This window comes from Periplaneta americana, chromosome 6, assembly GCF_040183065.1.
Source record: "Periplaneta americana isolate PAMFEO1 chromosome 6, P.americana_PAMFEO1_priV1, whole genome shotgun sequence".
Classification (NCBI taxonomy): domain Eukaryota; kingdom Metazoa; phylum Arthropoda; class Insecta; order Blattodea; family Blattidae; genus Periplaneta; species Periplaneta americana.
The window spans coordinates 65659070-65672414 of NC_091122.1; the positions used below are offsets into that span (position 1 = coordinate 65659070).

General features: G+C 32.0%; 1 long non-coding RNA gene across 1 annotated transcript in view; it reads right to left on the minus strand.

Moving 5' to 3' along the window:
- LOC138701399 (uncharacterized) overlaps window positions 1–13345 on the minus strand; it is a 35278-nt gene that overhangs the window by 11585 nt on the left and 10348 nt on the right. The window contains exon 2 of the long non-coding RNA XR_011332540.1: window positions 4814–4874. This is a non-coding gene — a long non-coding RNA (uncharacterized lncRNA). The remainder of the gene's footprint in view (window positions 1–4813; window positions 4875–13345) is intronic.

Below are 13345 nucleotides of genomic sequence, written 5' to 3' on the forward strand. Positions count from 1 at the left end.
GTAAAATGAAACCGTTCGTAATATAGGAGCATATTTATTTGCTATAGTTTTATTTGGTCCGTCAAGGAGCAGTTTTCATCTTGATAATAATGAGTAGGGACCGGATTTTTATGTAATATCAGGGTGTGAAATACGTATATATTTATGTAAGAAAAATAAGCTGAATATATACCAAAATATGTAAAATCATGAAAATATTTACTATCAATATCTGGCAGGTATAGGATCTCCAGTTATGATTTCATAGAGCACCCGTCTTTTTTTACCGGTCACTTGACACATTACTATTTTTCCATCTGTAGTGAAAGCTTCGTCCATTGCAATCCATGATTTTATTTTTTTCGTTAGGGTTGAAGATATAGGGGCCATTTTAGTTAGTTATAAGCAGTAGATAAACTCACTTGCACTTTATACTGTAAGTACTAAAACTAGAGAACTGAATGAAATGAATGACACAACAGTACTGCAAGCACTGTTTCGCTTTACTGGATTAGGAGAAAATAAGAGAGATGTGGGACACATGCATTTTAGCTGCTCTCTGTAAGAAACAAAGTACCTACTAATACCTCAAACTATAGGCATTTACAAACTGTGAAAAGTGACATTCCTGTCTCATTCAGAAGGGTATGATTTTTTCAGCCGAGAACCATACTTTCTAATTGCTCGGAAAATCCTATTTCCGTAATAGTCTACTAAATTTAAAGTAAAGAGGTCAAGCAATAACCTGAAAAGCTATTTATTTTAATATTTCAACATCTTTCCAGTTTGTTCCTTTACTCCAGCTTCTTTTCAAAAGTCAGCTACTTTATTGCAGCTCATGTCAGACTTGACACGGGTTTTCCGAGGATGGGTAAGGTTGCAAATTGCATGGGAACGGCTTTTTAAGACATGTGCAGAACAATTATAGTTCGAAACAAATCATGTCGTCCTTGTCCCACTCCACCGCATGAAGCCAACGCTACTTTCTGAGTGATTTTTACAATAGAAGGTAGTTGTATGAAAAAGGTTGCCTTTTCTTCACTCATATTTACAGTGGGCGGTAATGGAACTAAGGACGTTATGTTTCGTCCCGAAATATATCCTTTCTTGGGTAGGTAAAAAGGCTTTTTAAATCTGTGTACCGGTATTTCAAATTGTAAACTTCCCCAGCAGAAGTTTTTTTTTTTTTTTAAGAGAATGAAATTGAATAAAACCCCTAAATATGTAGATTTATGTAATAACAAGCCATAATATGTAACGTGGGGTAAATATTTAAAAATATGTAGTATGAAATTTTAATATATTAATGATAATTACAAGATTCGCAAAGATTTGTTATTTATATACGGTTAGGTTGAAAGAAATATAATGTAATTACATAAAAATCCGGTCCCTAAATGAGTAATTACAGTAAAACTAAAAATTAATCGAAAAACTGTACTTTAATAGTTTACAGAAAATATGTAATAATTTCCCATTTCAGTTTTCATCCAGCTCTTTACTTACATATCACTATAATAGCTCTGTCACCAGTAATTGCGTTATTGGTTGATAAAGAATTACGAAGACAGTAAACTAATATACAGATAATCAGAATTTTATATTACTGTACATAAGATTACAACTAAATGAAACTTCAATATTTCAATTTACTAATATAAGAAGATGTGAAAAAGCATTTTTAATGTTAGCTATTGACATACCTCATCATAAAAATTTGAGATTCTGCGCCCATACTATCTGGATCAAATACAAAATTAATTTATTTATTCACATACATAATAATTTGTGAGTCTGAATGTATCTTAAGTTTAATACCGCCTGATCATCTCATCTTTAGAGCTTTGAAATTACGATCTGTAGATGTTCTAACATAAGACATTGAATTCTCTCTTTCCTAAAATAATTATTCATTACATTGGTAATAAGAATCAACTTTATAAGTACCTAGCTTACAAAGGCACTTCACAAAATGCTATTGTATTAGAGAATCATTTATGCACCCACTCTTCATGTTGTGAATATAAATACTGGTATTTCCAGTTTCCGAATGTTACTTCTCAGAATTTAATACAGGTGTTGAGAATAGTGAATTTATATTCCACATCCTATGCACATCTGCAAAACATGATAGATACCAGGAGAGAAACATTATTATTATTATTATTATTATTATTATTATTATTATTATTATTATTACTACTACTACTACTACTACTACTACTACTACTACTACTACTACTACTATTATTATTATTATTATTTATATGGGAAAACAAATTATACAGAATATAAAACTAATAGTGTTACTTTCTCTTCATTTTTATTCTAAAAGTATAGCATTTGAATGCAATGTAATGCGAATAAAATTAGTTATAGGTGTAATTGTCTTAGGTTTTATGACTGAATAGAAAAGACTGGAAATCTAATAAATTTAAACATATTAATAAGTTACTATACCTTCATGTTCTTATAATGGGGAATCTAACCTTTCTTGTCTTGTAGCAAGATGTGTGTGTATAAATCTCGAAAGTATTTTCCACTACTAATATTAGTATTAATATTTATTTTTAATTTGATATTACAGTGTGTAAATGCTACTGGTACTAATAGTAGTACAGTTAATTTAATTCTTTAATATCATAGGTTTCTGATGACTTAAATTAAAATTTAATTTTATAGAAGTTAATATTAATTGAAACTACTAATTTATAAACATTTGGCAATGGAATTATTTCATATGAACACAATATTCTAGAACAGGAGCAACTAATTTACTTTTAACCGAGGTCCATTTCAAAACATAAAGGCAAAGCCTGATGTACGGTATAGGCTATAAACATACGAACTTATTGAAAGGAATTGATATGAATAATAATAAACAGTACATACTTACAAATCTACTCCGTATAATGCTGCATAATTAATAAGCTAAACTTCAATTAAATAAATTTTCACAAAACACATTTTAGCAGCATTATTGAAAAAAATAAAGTACCGTACAGAATTATTAACTGTTGTGTATAAACCTGACAACATATAGTACAGAAAGAAAACTACCACCCATTTTGTCAGAGTGAGAAGTGATACATTTTAGGTATAACATTTTGATTGAAATCTGGATCTAAATTAGTGGAAGCTATTTTCATCAGGTCTTGAAGTGTTCATTTATTAGTTATGATCTGAATTTGTTTTTTATTAAGTTCATTTTTTAAAAATGCAGATTCATAAGTGTGGGCCTGTATTGAACCCATAACATTAACACCAACTTCTAAAGCTCAAGATATTTATTTGCAAATACATATTTAACCCTAAACTGTTCATACGTAATGGCGGAAGGTAGGACTACTTTTTTAATGTCTCTTTCAAATCCACATCTTTTTGTATTCCGATTAGCTCTAACTGTAGAGAGCCTTTCTTACTAATCAAAACAGTTTCTGCTTCACTGCTCCTGGCCTTTGGGTTCCAAAGAAAAACTTCTTGTTGTAATTTTTTATGTAATCCTTCAGATTCTAAAAATGCAACAGTTTATTGCCGAAATCACTTGAAAAAATCTAATTTGTTGAAGAAAATTCTGGTTTCTAATATTAGTTCCGTCACAAGTTTTCATTTTCCTTGTAATTTCTTGTTCACTTCATTATGTGTTGAAAGAGATGCCAAGAAAACAAAGGTAGACGTCTGGGTTTCTCATTTCAGAAAAGACAACTTCTCCTGCGCCATTGAATGTTTGTTTAATTTTTATCTCTTGTTTAACTAGTTTGGGAAGATAGAATCTGTGGTTCAGATTCAGATTGAGATCCGCCTATTTGTGACCCCCTGGTTCTAGAATCTTTTCCAAGTTGTGGCTATGAAATTTACTAATTTATATACACATATACTTAACTATTTTAAACTTAGCTTCAATATTCTACTATCTTTTTTCTGAATGGTGGAACTTCTTCACCATCAACTGTGATTTTTATTTATTTTATTTCTTTTTTAAGATCTTCAAATACATTTTAGATGTAATTCATTGATTCATCCTCGGAATGACATGTGAGAGATTAGCAGTATTATGCAGGTAAATATATATTCTGACTCCAAAGGTGGCAAAAATTAAATAGATATGTAGTGTGCATAAACTAGTACAAAATTCCAAAAATAAAATTATTGTTTCGCAGTGAATATCAGCACATTTTGAAATGTATAGAAATAGGTTGCAGACCCACTGGCAAATAAGGAAAGTAAAATACAACAACCAAAAATAAGAATGCTGTCAATATATCAGGAAATCGTCTGATAAATTTAAAATTTTCAGACAAAAACTAAATTAAAATTAAAATGTTAAAAAAAATTAAAATGTCAAAAGTTTTTACATGATTCAGATTTAATTTCTGATTATCCCATGAGATCAGATTACAAAATTTAGACTTTTCTGTAAACATGATTGCTCTGCAAAACATTTATAAAAATTCAACATTTTAATACCTCCAAACTTCGTAAATAAATTAATGCCGAACAAGCACTTATGAAATCTTATCAATCAATGACAATATCGTAAAAATATACTGGAATCAGTTGATCAGCATTGTAATCTTTGTGGTACTAATTATATTATAAATTAAGTATTGATATTATAAGCAACATTAAATACAAACAAGATTAAGATTTTCCACAATTATAAGTGATTCTACTTGTAACACATTCATTAACCGTATAGGCTGATAGAATAATTAAAAGCAAATATTAACATTTTGTAAAATTAAAATCAAAGCCATATCTGTTATATAAAATAAAAATTCTTACTTATGCTTAGATTAGAGGTTAAAAGTGATCTTCACTGTTTTGTACTTACATTAAGTTAACTATTCTTCCCGTATCACGTAGACATTGCTGTTGGTGGAAACCAAGGTATCCTATTGTAAGAGTGAAAAAAAGGCTTCAGACTTACAGGACGTATGAGTTAGCTTATATTGACTGTACTGGTGTGTAAGATATGATAAAAAAAACAAGAGAACACATGCATCCATTAAGTTGTACTGTATATAGATTATGATGATCTCTCAAAACATCCCTTCCAAACATCCATATCGTCTCTCTTCCACATGGCACCCTATGGACTGCATGCATTTCACATGCCTCATTCTGAAACTTGTTTAAGCCTGAAAGTGTTATTATTATCATGACCTTGAATACTGCTCAATAATTTTACTTAAGCTATTTGCATGTACATTTTATCTGCGACCTTGTTTCTTTTTATCTTTTTTGTGACCATTGTTAAGTTATAGTGTCCCTATTTTTACTGTAATTCATTTCTGTCGTCATAGCTGCTTCATATCTCTGTTTTAACAGTATGTTACTTTATCATTTTATCTATTCTTATATGGCTTTCCATAGTTCTGTGTAAAAACATTTTCTTTTAGTACTGGAGTATTTCTTGTCATATTTCTTCATTACTTCTGCATTGTGAAGATTTTCTTTTTTTACGTGGAACATTTAAATGGGCACTCATTAGGGAAAAATGTCCCTTACCATTTCTGTAATATTCTATGTTCATGTCACTGAAGTGCACCAATGCAACCCACAACATTTCAGTATTCGGAAAATAAATTAAGTTTGAATATCGTCTGATATGTGTTAGATTCAAGATACCAAAGTAGACAAACCTGTTTCATCGGGCAACAAGTTTCACTTCCTGGTTATTAATAAATACGTTATCAGTATTTTTTAAACGTTTTGTTAATCGAATACTTGTGATGGAATATTGACCAGCATTAGGGCAAAATCTGTGAAAAATGGACCACAGAAACTACAATGTAGCATATGCATGTTAGTATATCTGGAAATGTCATTGTCAGTGAAACATATTAAATATTTACAGTCTTTCACTCAATTTTTTTTCAATTTCACCTTTGAAAAGTATTATGTTCCATTAAAAAAATTGTATCTTTCAGTTTTAAATAATATTTTCTTAATTATTTAAGGGGTTAGGTACAGCTTACAGCAGTAAAATTTTGGAAATATTCAACTTTTTTTTCCTCCATTACTGTATCTTGTACATAATGAAAATTAGTATGTGTAAAACACTGTCCTTCTGCTATATGAAAAAAATATTTTTACGATTAAAAAAATTATTTACATTTTTTTTAATTCAGTTCACTGTGCAGTGATGAAGCGTTTTTCACATAACTAAGAAACTATCGAATATTCTGTGATGAAATTTTTTGTACGTATTTATGCATGTCTTATGTACAATATGATGCAAAATCACTCCTCTACCCTTGATAGATTGTCTGATAAAAAAATTCATTTTAAAAAATGGTCAAATATCAGTATTTTCTTCTAACACTAAATAAAAAAAATTATTTATTAAGGAATGTAGTTGAAGGAGCATGATATTGTAAACATGAGTTTCAGCAATAAAATAAAAGAGAGAGAACATGAAAAAGTTAACAAGTGTATGAGTTATGAGGGAAACACTTCATCACTGCACACGAAAGTGAATTTTGAAAAAAAAAACAACAATTTTTTTTTAAATCGTAAAAATATTTTTTTTCATATAACAGAAGGACAGTGTTTTACACATACCAATTTTCATTGCTGTACAAGATACAGTAATGGAGGAAAAAAATGTCTAATATTTCCAAAAAATTTACTACTGTAAACTGTACCTAACCCCTTAAGGGTTCATACAGTACCACTTTGTCCATTAAAGTATTCAATCTGTAAGTATGAACTTCACTGTTCTAAGTTACCGGTATGAGAAATAACACATAGCAAGGAAAACCTTGTAAATAAGATATTTCGGAACTGAGATAAATGCTTTTTGCTAAAATATTCAGTGAGTATATCTCCAATATATCTTTTAGCATTAATGTCAGAATCAACTTTATGTAGATTAACATTCTCATTTCACTTGTTATCCTTATAACTTAATTTATACTCCTACTTATACAAAACGAAGAAATTACTAGGATCAAAGACGAAATCAAGGAGAATATAAATTCTTTCTAGATTTATGAGCATTATCTTATAGTCTTTTCACTAAGTCAGTAACTTTGATACTTAATCACACTTTCTTGATCTTTTGTTTCCCTTTTCAGTTACAAAAACAACGGATTTTATATGAGGCTGTGCTAACACAGCAAAACATTTTGCTCTCACTTAGTAAGTTGACTTTATTTGGTGTTACAATGATTTCTTATGTTTTTGCTTAAAAGTTCTTATTTTCTGAATTTCAGAATAGACATATAACTATTTTTTGTTATTTGTTCATTGTTTCTTTGCAACAATTTATACATAGGATTCAGGAGAAGTAGTAAATATTTTAGCGGGTGGTAGCACAGTCTAGTAGTATTTACAGTCACAAAGCTTGAGTTGTGAGAGTACTAGGAACAATGGACTGTGCCAGTACTATTTTGCATTGTCTGTGATGAGGCGATAGTAGCGATCCTGGTAGTTAGCAGCTATCTATGGATGCATATTCCCTACGTATTGAGCTTCGTGACTGTATATACTAGACTGTGATGGTAGTACGGACTATTGTCAGTAAATAAGTTCATATAAACACGTGTGGAGATACAGCTGTTTGAATGTTACTCATAGGAAGCAAATAGCAAGAAAGAAAGACAAATGACTTAGTGATTCCATATCCACATGGTATCAGTACATTTCAACAGTTCAATATACTTTTCTACTCTGTTGATAACAGTAAATGTTGTTCTTGGTTCATACAGGAAACTTGCACCCAAGGTAATTTCAACCTTAGTCGATTCACTCACTCAAAAATACATCTGTAGAAATTGATCCAAAGAAAATTTATCCAAGATACCTACCTATTCAGGAATGGACGATCATGACTAGAGACGAGAATTTCATGTACTACAAAATCCCAAAATGTGCATGCGTCCATCCTCTATCAAACTATGAAAGATGCACGATCAAGCGAATAATACATTAGAATATGCACTTTCATTTTTGTTCCAAATTTCTTATTTCATTTCACTTTTTTTTGCACTGTTAACAACTAACAACATTTCTAAATTGGTTTGTGTGAGGTTCCTGCGCTTGTCAGTCAATATGTTTTTGTAGGCAGAGAATGACCTCTCTACATCGCAGGAAGTTATGGGTCCAAACTTGAACTTATTATGACAGTATCATTCAAATTTTCGCGACAAATAACCTTCACAGAAAAAAAGAATCCGTAGTCTGGGTTCGCGTTTATGATCCTGTCCAGTTTATTTTAAAGAAGTTTTATAATGTTTTACAAAGAACAAATGTCATAGAAAATATTCGGAAACAGAATAGCAGTGCCTACATCTTTACTGCAACAATCTCAAAATATGACATCCTCATATGATCTAATAAAATCCTTTTCTTTAATCCACTGTGCAAAGAGTACACTTTTCCAACCTTTAATTGGAGGCATATTAGAACCATATTAACACACGCAAACAGAATAAACAAACTCATTAACCACTTGAGGTTCACACACTGCAAAGACAGTTTAGCAAATGATTCCAATTTCAGAAGAATTTAAATTGCTTCTAATACTGGAAAAGGGAGAAAGAGAGTATTTACAACGTCTCTGAAAAAGGGTGCTTTTGACTTAAATTATTTTTCGGCAGTTTCGTTGAACCATCTATATTTCCTCTGTACTATTCTCAAAACATCCAACGTAATAAATCCATTATGACATGCATTCTATAGAGGGTCGTCGGTAAAGTGTTGCAAAAGTGAACTTCCGTCCAAGGAAAGGTCCTCTAACATGTTATTGTGAAAATCTTAACATTTTTCTGTTATTTAGTTTTTTTTTTTTCCTTTATTTTACTTCTCAATTCTAATTCCTGAAGCTAAAATAAGGGACATAAAATCGAGAAATTGAGATGTCCACTCACAACCATTAAAACATGCATTTAAACTGAATATAATGTATATTATAAGCATGATTACACTAAAAACTGCTTAAATATGCATTATGCATGTTTATATCCCCAAAAAGGCCGAAACATGCAAATATGCACGGAGAAAGTACACATATTTGGAATCGGAAAGTAATGAAATGGACAAGTACTAAGTTTGAGCTATGTCCTATGTTCCTATAAAAATATGCATTTGCATGGAATTCTCGTCTCTATTCACGACATAAAGTGATACCGGTAGTGTCAGTATGGAAATGAAGTTTACAGCGATATTTAATTTAGTACAATCAGCTTATTACGCTGACTGTTGTGTCCACAGGCCCATAAATATTAAAGTCATTTTTGGTCTTTTTATTCATCATACCATAAGGTTATGTTCTGCAATCTCATTTTCAAATTATTATACTTCCGTTGTGTTATACTCAGACTAACATCCAGCTCTTGAATCATTTTATCTACATTAGACTCTTCTTTCTGCAGTTCCTGGATCAACTTACACATTGATGGGTGATTTTTAGACATAATTGTCAGGAATCTGTTTTGCCAGGCTTCTGTGGCATTATTTGTGCAAGGTTTGTTACATCCGGTAGCTTGAAAATGATCCACAAATCAGGTGGATATTGAACTTAGACATCAGCCCGCCTTTCTCTTCCGTGAAAAATGAGGTATGTGTCTTAGAATTATTTCGAAAATTCGGTTATTTGCCTCGGGATCAAGTACAGCACAGTAAGGAAGGTGTCTACAACATTCTCAACGGGAACAGACGCTAGACTTAAAATCAGACCGACTACTGCTTGCCTAGTGATAGCATTGTTAGGATTATTGCAAGCACCTGAAGCCCTAATTACTGAATATTAGTCTACTCATTTCGAAATCGGATATTACCACAGATGGTTATGGAGGTATTTGGGTGAATATTGTACAAGAATGTCCTTGTTGGTTTAAATTTCATTGTATGAGGCGCGTCCATTTTGTAACTATCCCACTCGCTCCACAGCTAGCAAACCATATGTTGCGCGAAACGACTGCGTGTACGTGATAGAGTAATGTCCTGGCATGGCGCATGTTCTAGTGGAACTTCCCGAGTGCTCCCAGTAGCTTCATTGCATTGGTTGAAGATGGACGTTCCTATTCCAGCTCCTGCCGCCTGTGAAGTGCGGTCAGTGATAAAGTTTTTGAATGCACAGGGCATAGCGCTGATTGAAATTGATCGTCAGCTGTGCCAGGTCTATGAGCAAGCAGATGGTGCGTTGCTGCTATAGACAATTTTCAGCAGGACGCCAAAATGTGCATTACGAGGAGCGCAGTGGAGGCCAACCATCATCACAGACGACCTTGTGGAGCAACGCACCATCTGCTTGCTCATGACGTTAGGCCCATAGATCTGGCACAGTTGACGATCAATTTCAATCGGCGCTATGCCTTGTGCATTCAAAAACTTTATCACTGATCGCACTTCACAGGCAGCGGGAGCTGGAATAGGAACGTCCATCTTCAACCAATGCAACGAAGCTACTGAGACCACTCGGGAAGTTCCACTAGTGCATGCGCCATTCTAGGACATTACTCTATCACATACACACAGTCGCTTCGCGCAAAATATGGCTTGCTAGCTGTGGGATGAGTAAGAAAATTACTTTATGGACGCACCTCGTATGAACAGTCCTAGGCCAATATTCTTGGGTGAATTTTCCTGGATGAATTATCCCATTGTACCAATATTCCCTTTGTGAAATGGTCGTCTTGTCGTTCTTTTATGAGGGCAGCACTTTTCAAAAAGTGAGCTACTGGTACCAATTCGTTCCTTGTGTTTACTTTGTTTTTGTTCACTTCACTTTTCCTCCACTCTCAAACAAAAATCGACAGGAGTATCTAGGGACCTTGGTAGTCAATGCACATAACCACTGCTATTGATACATTGTTTGGGAGAACGTAAGATTTAAATTATGTGTCGCCTGACGACTAAAATGTACAGAGACTCCATCATGCTGGAAGAGCACTGTATGTCCATCCTTGTAGCCAAAAGAACTAAGACAGCTGTTTCTCTGCATCCATTATGAACAGTACAAACTCAGATGATCTCAGAAGAGCGACATGTGTGTATGATTCCTTTGTACGTAGTTATCGTTCCTTCATACTGTAAGGCTTGTTATCAGTGCTGTCATGGAGGCCAAATGGGGCCATACATTTTAATTAATCATATGGGGAAAAGAAAATTTTGTCTGTATGGAGCCATACGGCATATGGGTGCCTAAGTTTTGTACACTGAGATATTTACAGATCTTAGATCATCTCTTGCTGTTCCTAATGTAATTTGTTTGATGTTCATAAACAAAAATTGTCCACCTCTGCAGCATTGAAATCCAGAATTATATACAATAATGATTGAAAAACAAGAAGTGCTGCAAATACTACATGATTCATTAAGACAAGTATGCATCTACGGTGGGGGTACATGGTGTATTCTTTGAATCAAGCTTGTTGTACAATTAAAATGTAAAGCAAAACAATTTCTTTACTTCTTTAATATTAAGAAAATCATTAAATGACAGTCGGAGAGAAAGAGAGAGGAGAGTAAAATATATTGCAAGGGAGAAAACAAGGTGTATGGCCAATAGAAAAATGACCATGACAGCACTGCTTGTTATGCATAACATTCAAACAGCTGTATCTCCATTACATTACTCGTTAAAAATTGGACATGTTTATATGAACTTTTTTTTACTGCCATACTATCATCCCCTAAAACATTTAGTATTCCTCTGGAATCACCCTGTATATACACTCTTGCTAACTGAGATACAGATCTATCAATAGCTTCTGTTTTACTCAACCAGATTTTTAATCTTTATTCTATAACGAATTTTATTATTCAAATACATCCAACATCGAATATAGCAATTGTTTTGTATCACTTAAGAAACCGAACTCATACTTATTTTTATTATTTTTTTATCTTTTGATGAGCGTAATGTTATAGATTGCCTGATTATATTCATTAATCGTTATGCTTTTAACATTCTCTAATGTACGAATAATTAGTTTAATCTTCCTAACAAGGCTGAAATTATATCTAAGGTAATTTCTAGGATGTCAAAATGATTAAAATTATTGTAATCATTTCATCATATCTTTCCGGTTTTATAAATTACCGGTACCGGTATTAATTAAAATAAAACCAGCAATACCATTGCCAGGTCATAATGTGATAGAATAAACTAACTAGAATTTCATATTATTTGCCAAATAATTTTTGCCTCTTTGGTGTAGTTTAAAATAAAAATTGATAAGTTAAGCTAAATTATTTGATTCAATGTTTAGAAATTTGCAAAGTTAACAGATAATTTGAGCAAGTACTAATTGTGCAATTAAATATATCGTCGCTCCACCTCCAAAATCCGCTATGTGTTTTTACAAAGATTTTGCAGGAGATAGAAAAATGCGTTGTCTCTTTTAATTCTCTTGGTTTTCAAAGCTATTTTCTATATAATTCAGTCATTCTTATTGAAATTATACCGAAGGTAGCTTTGAAAATCAAGGGAATTAAATGACAGTGCATTCTTCTTACTTCTACAAAATATTTTTAAAAACACATAGCAGATTCTGGAAGTGCAGCTACGATATCTTGATTTTCAAATAAAATAGTTTGATATTAAACTTAATGCACATATCTTACATTACAATCTCTCCTAAAGATTTTGAGCATTGTTTAATAGGATTTACATTCTCTTTTATGCGAACTGTGTGTACATTCATAGTTTAAAATCTTACGAATCTACTCGGAATAAAAATTAAATAAAGAGGAATTGCAATTTCTTATAGAGAATTATACAGGTACAAATTCATCTTTATTCTTGATATCGTAATTATGATAATGGAATATTTCTGTTTTTTTTTTTTCTTTTTACGAATAAAATGTTCCTAAACTCTAAAAGTAGATATACTTTGTTGACTTTGCACACATTAATGTATTGCAACTTAGATATAGGTACGGGTAACATCTCTGTTAATCATCTAACTCTGGTATCACTCACATCAATACCTGTACCACTACCACTTTGTGTGTTGTTTCATTATAACCTTTTCATTTAGCTCACCTATCAGTACGAGATATATCAGAGACGTTGAAAACACAAACCATATGAATGCCGAATTAAAATATATAAAGGAATTATTGTGTTTGAAAAGCATACTACTATAAAATTTGGTGACGTATTAATGTCGGCAACTAATAGTAAAAGTAGGTGCATTAATATGATAAAATCTTAAATTCAGAAATATTGAATAATGTAATTAAATTCAGAGATCACCCTTACAAATTTACAGTGAAGGAATGAGATGTCTTTGATTTCTGAGAACAATTTCGTTTTATGCAAAACAATATATTATATTGTTTAACTGTATTAAAATAAAAAAAAAGAGAAAGCACATAAATACAATCTTTACGCACATGCCGAAACTATGGA